Genomic DNA, 8,686 nt, shown 5'->3' with positions numbered 1-8,686 from the left:
TGATTTGGGCCGTGGGCAGCTGCCAGGGCAAAAAGACTGAGGGCCACGGGGCCCTACTCAGTGTTGGGGAGAGCAGACCAGGCGCCACCCCGTCCTCAGGCTCAGCACCCTCCCACACACACCTCCCAGCCCCCATCTTGGCATCAGCCCCTGCGTAAGTTCTCATGCAGCATAGCTTAGTGTCAGCTTTAGAACTTGAGGTCAGTGGAATCCTGTGTCATTTTTTTCACCAAACCTGGTTGATCCATCCATATTGTGCGCCGCGTGCATTCACTATCACTGCTGTGTGCATACACCTCCCTCCGCTCACCTCTGATGTTGGTGCTTTCTGTTGTTTCTGTGTTTTTGTGATTACACATAGATTCTGCCACGAGCAGTCTTGGGCCCATGGGCACAGGTTCTCTGCAGTCCATTCAGAGTAGACTTGGGGGGAAGGGAGACGGTTAACTTTACAAGATAATTGGGGTTTCCGTGGCCCACATTCCAGGTGCTGAGGATTTTAATTTGCATGTCCCTAAATGCTAATGAGGTTGAGCAGCTTTTCATTTGCTGATTGGCTGTTTGGAGTTTTTCTGTTGTGAAGAAGCTGTTCAAGTTTTTAACCTTTTTAAATTTTCTGTGTTTTTCTTAGTGATGTCTTCTTTGTTCTGTGCTCAGAATATTTTCTGTCATTTTAATGTAGTCAGCAGTTTCCTTTATGGTTAATTTGTGGGCGGGGGGAGAGGGGGAAAGGGGGGAAGAAGAGAGAATTAAGACATTTTCCCCCAGCATGAGGTCTCTAAGATACTCACATGTTTTTTGTCTATTTTCTATTAGATTCCCCTTTACCCCTAAATAGTTTGGTACATATTTCCTAACAATAACAATTTCTTATATGACCACAATATAATGATAAAAATCAGAAAATTAAAATTGATACATTATTAATCTACAGACTGTTCAGACTTTTCCAGATGTTCCAATAATGTCTTTTATAAAGCAAAAGAAAGCCTGAATCCTGCCAGAGACCCAGGTTCAATTCCTGACCCACCATTCACATGGAAAAGAATAAAATGTGACCTCCCACAGCATACTGTAAAAAAAAAAAAAGAGAGAGAGAGAGACTAATGAGACAACAATTCAACACGATACATGATCCCAGGCTGAACCTAACAGTGGAGGAGAAAATTCACATCCTAGGGACAGACGAAAACATTGGAATGTAGACTCTAAGCTTTATAGACTCTAAACTTTGTATCAATTTTTAATTTCCTGAGCTCATTAACTATACTTCACTGGGGTTATGCAGGAAATGTAAATGGAGGTGTTATGTGTTCAGGAGCAGATGCATATAATCTATTCTCAAATGTTTAGAAAATAGATAAATAGAAAGGTTTATAGACGGATAGATAGAATGGTGTGGCAATAGTTAAAAATTAGTGGTTGGACAATGAGCAGTCTCACCGCCCTCCCCCTCTCTACGTGGGACATGACTCCCAGGGGTGTGGACCTTCCTGGCAACGTGGGACAGGGATCTTGGAATGAGCGGAGACTCAGCACCAAGGGATTGAGAAAAACCCTAGAATGAGCTGAGATATAGCATCAAAGGATTGAGAAAACCTTCTCGACCAAAAGAGGGAAGAGGGAAATGAGACAAACTGTCAATGGCTGAGAGATTCCAGAGTGGAGAGGTTATCCTGGAGGTTATTCTTATGCATGAAGTAGATATCATCTTGTTATTCAAGATGTAATGGAGAGGCTGGAGGGAACTGCCTGAAAATGTAGAGCTGTGTTCCAGCAGCCATGTTTCTTGAGGATGATTGAATAATGATACAGCTGTAACAATGTGACTGTGTGATTGTGAAAAGCTTGTGTCTGATGCTCCTTTTATCTACCTTTTCAACAGACGGGTAGAACATGTGGAATAAAAATAAATAATAGGGGGAAGAAATGTTCAAATAAATTTAGTTTGAAATGCTAGTGATCAATGAAGGCAAGGGGTAAAGGGTATGATAGGTATAATCTTTTTTTTTTTCCTGTGTTCGTTTCATTTCTTTTTCTATTGTCTTTTTGTTTCTTTTTCTGAATTAATGCAAATGTTCTAAGAAATGATGAGTATACAACTAGGTGATGATACTATGAATTACTGATTATGTATGTTTTATTTTGTTTCTTATTTTTTAATAAATAAATTTAAAAAAGTTTTTATTGTGAAATATAACATGTATACAAAGAAAAGAAATAAAAAGCAATAATTTTCAAAGAACAACAACAACAAAAAATTAATGGTTGGGTGGGCCATGGTGGCTCAGCAGGCAGAGTACTCACCTGCCATGCCGGAGACCCGGGTTCGATTCCTGGTGCCTGCCCACGCAACAACAACAAAAAATTAATGGGTCTCTGCAACCCCGTTGCTCAGTGTACACCTGGAGGAGCTGAGTGCGGGGACACAAATGGGCATTTGCACACTGGTCTTAATGGCGGCTGTGTTTGTGATCCACAGTGGATAGAGGTGGCCTAAAGGTGCGATGGCTGAGGAAGGGGGAACTATGGCCTACACGTACAAAAGACTACTGAGTGGCTGCAAGAAGGAATGAAGTTGTGAGGCATGCAACTAGGTGAATGAACCTTAAGGACTGTATATCGAACGAAATGTCAGAAACAAAAAGGAAAATTTTATCATGCCTAACTCATAGGGACTAACTATAATATAAAAACTCAGTGAACTGAAGTCGAGAGCTATAGTGGGTTATCAGGTGGGGTCTATTGTAAAGGTTCCTAGATTGTAAACTCTTAAAGCAGTCACATATGTTTAGGAGCTGTAACTGATATTTCTAAATTCTGAGATACTGAGCTTTCTGTATATAACCTGCTTGTTCCCAGAAACTTTGTGTATTTATATGACACCTGAAACTCAGAGTTAGAGCCCTGAAGCTGTGAAAGTCAGCACTACCCCATACAGGAACTGTTTAAAAAGTTGAAAAAGGGCTCACATTTCGACTAGAGATAAATGAAGCTGATCTGAATAGGACTAAGGTAAATCAGAATATAGGGTAAAGGGTGACATTGTCTGTATTTTAAAACTTCAACTTCAATGTGAGACCAAAGGAAGGGGTGTTTATTTGGTGCAAAATTTATATTTTGGGTAGTGCATTTCCTAATTTAACTTGTATGGTCAGTATAGTTGAACACCGTAAGTACATGGAATCTTCAGTAGGGTGTGAGATTTTGTTGGTCTGTCCAGGTTAGTGTGATGCCCCCAGAAATCCCAGAGTAGTCTGGACAGTGAATAAAGAAGTATTTGCAAAGTCCCCTTGGGGAACTGGGGAGAAGGGAGGAAATATTCAACTTCCCCATGTGGAGAACTTCTGATATTCTTCCAAGCAGTGGGGACAACCAAATCAATAGATTGAGCCCTTGATCTTGGGGTTCGCCCTTATAGAATTTATCCCTGCAAAAGATAGTTAAGCCTACTTAAAATTAGGCTTAAGAGTCACTCTCAGAGAACCTCTTTTGTTGCTCAGATGTGGCCTCTCTCTCTAAACCAATGTGGCAGGTGAACTTGCTGCTCTCCCCCCTATGTAGGACATGACTCCCAGGGGTATAAATCTCCCTGGCAGCATGGGACAGAACTCCCAGGATGAGCCCGGACCTGGCATCAAGGGATTGAGAAAACCTTCTTGATCAAAAGGGGGAAGAGAAAAATGAGACAATATACCATTTCAGTTGCTAAGAGATTTCAAACAGAATAGAAGGGTTATTCTCTTTTGATAATGTTCAAAAGACATTTATTTACTAAATCACTTTGAGATTGATGTACATAAGATGACTTCAACCAATAAAATGACTAATGAAAAACTGTGGTATAAAATGTACTTGTCTCTAGAAAAAAGTTTTATTTATGAGTTGAGGAACAAAGATATTTCTTTTAGTTAGATACAGGTCTTAGAGCAATGTTCGTTATGCAGCACAATCATAAGAGACGTTGGTTTCCTATGAATAGCTCAAGTACCCAGTGATCCATTCCAGGTGAGTCGTTGCTTTTTTTGATCAGTCATCTTCAGTATATCTAACACGGTTACTTGCTTGTTGAGTCTTTGCCAGTCTAATCTGTCAGTTTTGGTGATTAATTTCTCAGCGCCTCTTTTATTTTCTCGAGGTTGAGCAAGCGTGACCTGCCTGTCTCCCAAAATCTTCTGCCAATACCTCTCTGGTCACAATCGCCAGAAAGCCTTTCAGTGTCCATGTATGCGTTTATTAGTGTTGGAGCATCCTCGAGAGGTCTAAATCTCGTGTGGCATTCTATAGCTTTCCTGGCATATCAACACGAACAGCTTCTGAGGTGGCTGCCAGGGTACCGGGCCTTGCTTCCTGCCGGGTGGGGTCTCCGTGCTGGCAGTCTCCACATTACTCCTCTCACCACCTGTGGTCCCGCAGCATTTCTTTCTCCTTGGGGCGGCATCCTTCATTGCTCGACTTTTCACTTTCCACCCCTGATTTATTAGGTATACTGCAGTCTGTTTCCATTTTTATTTGAGATATTGTTTTTTTTTTCAAATATATAGGTCATGCTGGCCTATATATTCACAGCACTAAATATTCTTTTTTCAAATCCATCCATTCACGCTTTGATAGTGCTCTTCGTGGCATACCCTCGTTTCCCATTTTGTGTTTCTCTTTGTGCTTTTTCTTATGCTTCCTCTTTTTTTTTTTTTTAAGTTTTTGTTTAGGTTTTTATTTCACAATCATCAGCCTAACCTGCCATCCAGGTAGACTGGGAAGGGAGCTGCTGTAGAACCCAGAGTGCAGTGAGAGCACGGTGATGGGAGCTGAGGCGGAAGGGAAGGTGGACGCTCTTCCGAGCTGCAGAAGGAATGGGCTCGTGGTGAGGACAACACCCAATCAAATGTACTAGATTTGTTCACCGTTGGCCATGGTGGTCTTGCCATTCCTGGGCCCAGAGTGCTCCGTGGCCTCCACGCTGTCCACGCCCTCTCTCACCTGGCCAGAGACCACGGGCCTCCACCCAACCACGCAGCCCTAGCAGTGCAGATGGAAAGCTGGGGACTGTCTGTGTTGGGTCCGGCATTGGCCATGGACGAGATGCCAGGACCCGCACGCGTCAGGGTGGCCTCATCACCGAGCTTCTCCCCATGGGTGGACTTGCCACACGGCTGTGATGGCATGTGAAGTCACCATCCTGCCACATAAACCCAGGAGTAATTCTGTGAAAGCAGGAGCCCTTATAACCAAATCCTTTCTCCCCAGAGCTCAGAGCATGAACATTTTCTGCTGTCTTTGGAACTTTGTCTGCAAACAGGTCAGAGAAGACGTGGCCCAAGGGCTCACACCTTCAGTCGCGGGGTGGAGGAACACGGCGGGGTTGGCTGACCATGGCTGTGCACGAGGGGCTGTGGGTGGGAGTGTCTGCTATGCTTCCTTTCTGATTGTAAGAGGGATCCATCTTTTATCTCTCCTATTTCCTCTTCCTCTTCTGTAGAGAATTCTAAATCTTTGTTTTCTTTAACTTCTGAAGCTTCTTTTTAAATGTCTTTTTTTTGGGCCATTTTCTTTACTTTTGATCTGGGAGCGAGACATTCTGCATCTTCAGAGCTACTGCTCTTCCTTTTTCCTGTTCTGACTTCAGGTACGTTGGATGCTTCAGCTCTTTCGCATTTTTTCTTTTTTGAGGGTGGCTTTTGGGGCTTTTTCAGTAATGTGCAGTTCGGAGCCCTCAGATGTCCTGGGTCTTTCATGTCACAAATATTCTCACTGCTCGTGTCCACATTTGCCTCTTTGGCCTGGACATTGTCTTCCTTCTCACTCGGCCTTTCTTCTCTTTCTTTTTTCCTTCAGCTACTCTTGGGACAGGCGTGGGCTTATTCTTCACTGCTTAGGAAACAGCCCAGGCTTTCTGGCTGCTTCCGGAGATTGTTAAGAAACACAATAGCTTTTACTGCTTGTTCTTTTGTCTCAAATTCCACGGAGGCAAATCCCTTCGGATCTCCAGTAGGTGTGTAACGTGGAATGCTTGTGTAAAGAGCACTGTCGCAGCTCCCCAGTACTCTTTCAGTCTAGCTGTGATGAACGTTTTTGAGAAGTAATTGCGCATCTGCATCCACTCATCCTCATCCGTTTTTCTTCTAATCCTGGTGCCTTCTCATTCAGCCTGGTCGACAGCTGAGCTTTTCACTGCCCTGGCTGTTAGCTTTCCATCAGTGCTCTAATTTTTCATTCTGGTAAGTGACACAAGAAGTGATATATCTGCATAGCCAGCTCTGCATGTTTCTATTTCCCCTCAGAGAAATCTACCCTTGTGAAGATTCGCACCCCAAACCAGAAGTCCACCTGCTTACAGTATCACTAAGCACCTGCTGAATCGGAGATTGTTTCTTTTTTCTACATCCTTTCCTCCACTGTTGTATTATCTTTTTTTATTAATTAAAAAAAATTAACTAACACAACATTTAGAAATCATTCCATTCTACATATGCAATCACTAATTCTTAATATCATCACATAGATGTATGATTATCATTTCTTAGTACATTTGCATCGATTTAGGAAAAGAACTAGCAAAACAACAGAAAAAGATATAGAATGATAATATAGAGAAAAAATAAAAATAATAAAAATAAAAAATAGAAAAAATATATAAAAAAGGAAAAAGAAAAAAACACAAAACACAAACAAAACTATAGCTCAGATGCAGCTTCATTCAGTGTTTTAACATAATTACATTACAATTAGGTAGTATTGTGCTGTCCATTTTTGAGTTTTTGTATCTAGTCCTGTTGCACAGTCTGTATCCCTTCAGCTCCAATTACCCATTATCTTACCCTGTTTCTAACTCCTGATGGTCTCTGTTACCAATGACATATTCCAAGTTTATTCTCGAATGTCAGTTCACATCAGTGGGACCATACAGTATTTGTCCTTTGGTTTTTGGCTAGACTCACTCAGCATAATGTTCTCTAGGTCTATCCATGTTATTACATGCTTCATAAGTTTATTCTGTCTTAAAGCTGCATAATATTCCATCGTATGTATATACCACAGTTTGTTTAGCCACTCGTCTATTGATGGACATTTTGGCTGTTTCCTTCTCTTTGCAATTGTAAATAATGCTGCTATAAACATTGGTGTGCAAATGTCCGTTTGTGTCTTTGCCCTTAAGTCCTTTGAGTAGATACCTAGCAATGGTATTGCTGGGTCGTATGGCAATTCTATATTCAGTGTTTTGAGGAACCGCCAAACTGCCTTAAACAATGGTTGCACCATTTGACATTCCCACCAACAGTGGATAAGTGTGCCTCTTTCACCGCATCCTCTCCAGCACTTGTCATTTTCTGTTTTGTTGATAATGGCCATTCTGGTGGGTGTGAGATGATATCTCATTGTGATTTTGATTTGCATATCTCTAATGGCCAGGGACATTGAGCATCTCTTCATGTGCCTTTTGGCCATTTGTATTTCCTCTTCTGAGAGGTGTCTGTTCAAGTCTTTTTCCCGTTTTGTAATTGGGTTGGCTGTCTTTTTGTTGTTGAGTTGAACAATCTCTTTATAAATTCTGGATACTAGACCTTTATCTGATATGTCGTTTCCAAATATTGTCTCCCATTGTGTAAGCTGTCTTTTTACTTTCTTGATGAAGTTATTTGATGCACAAAAGTGTTTAATTTTGAGGAGCTCCCATTTATTTATTTCTTTCTTCAGTGCTCTTGCTTTAGGTTTAAGGCCCATAAAACCGCCTCCAATTGTAAGTTTCATAAGATATCTCCCTACATTTTCCTCTAACTGTTTTATGGTCTTAGACCTAATGTTTAGATCTTTGATCCATTTTGAGTTAACTTTTGTATAGGGTGTGAGATACGGGTCCTCTTTCATTCTTTTGCATATGGATATCCAGTTCTCTAGGCACCATTTATTGAAGAGACTGTTCTGACCCAGGTGAGTTGGCTTGACTGCCTTATCAAAGATCAAATGTCCATAGATGAGAGGGTCTATATCTGAGCACTCTATTCGATTCCATTGGTCGATATATCTATCTTTATGCCAATACCATGCTGTTTTGACCACTGTGGCTTCATAATATGGCTTGAAGTCCGGCAGCGTGAGACCTCCAGCTTGGTTTTTTTTCCTCAAGATACTTTTATCAATTCGGGGCACCCTGCCCTTCCAGATAAATTTACTTATTGGTTTTTCTGTTTCTGAGAAATAAGTTGTTGGGATTTTGATTGGTATTGCATTGAATCTGTAAATCAATTTAGGTAGGATTGACAACTATATTTAGTCTTCCAATCCATGAACACGGTATGCCCTTCCATCTATTTAGGTCTTCTGTGATTTCTTTGAACAGTTTTTTGTAGTTTTCTTTATATAGGTTTTTTGTCTCTTTAGTTAAATTTATTCCTAGGTATTTTATTCTTTTAGTTGCAATTGTAAATGGGATTCGTTTCTTGATTTCCCCCTCAGCTTGTTCATTACTAGTGTATAGAAATGCTACAGATTTTTGAATGTTGATCTTGTAACCTGCTACTTTGCTGTACTCATTTATTAGCTCTGGTAGTTTTGTTGTGGATTTTTCCGGGTTTTTGACGTATAGTATCATATCGTCTGCAAACAGTGATAGTTTTACTTCTTCCTTTCCAATTTTGATGCCTTGTATTTCTTTTTCTTGTCTAATTGCTTTGGCTAGAACCTCCAA

The 8,686-nt window shown here is 41.0% G+C and overlaps 1 pseudogene; it reads right to left on the bottom strand.

The window, feature by feature from the left end:
• Positions 1-3,925: 3,925 nt before the first annotated feature.
• LOC143652553 (la-related protein 7-like) lies at positions 3,926-6,229 on the bottom strand (annotated as a pseudogene).
• Between the last annotated feature and the right edge of the window lie 2,457 nt (positions 6,230-8,686).

The sequence above is a fragment of the Tamandua tetradactyla genome, chromosome 12, assembly GCF_023851605.1.
Source record: "Tamandua tetradactyla isolate mTamTet1 chromosome 12, mTamTet1.pri, whole genome shotgun sequence".
In the NCBI taxonomy this organism is placed as follows: domain Eukaryota; kingdom Metazoa; phylum Chordata; class Mammalia; order Pilosa; family Myrmecophagidae; genus Tamandua; species Tamandua tetradactyla.
This window is presented reverse-complemented; position numbering and strand designations above follow the sequence as displayed.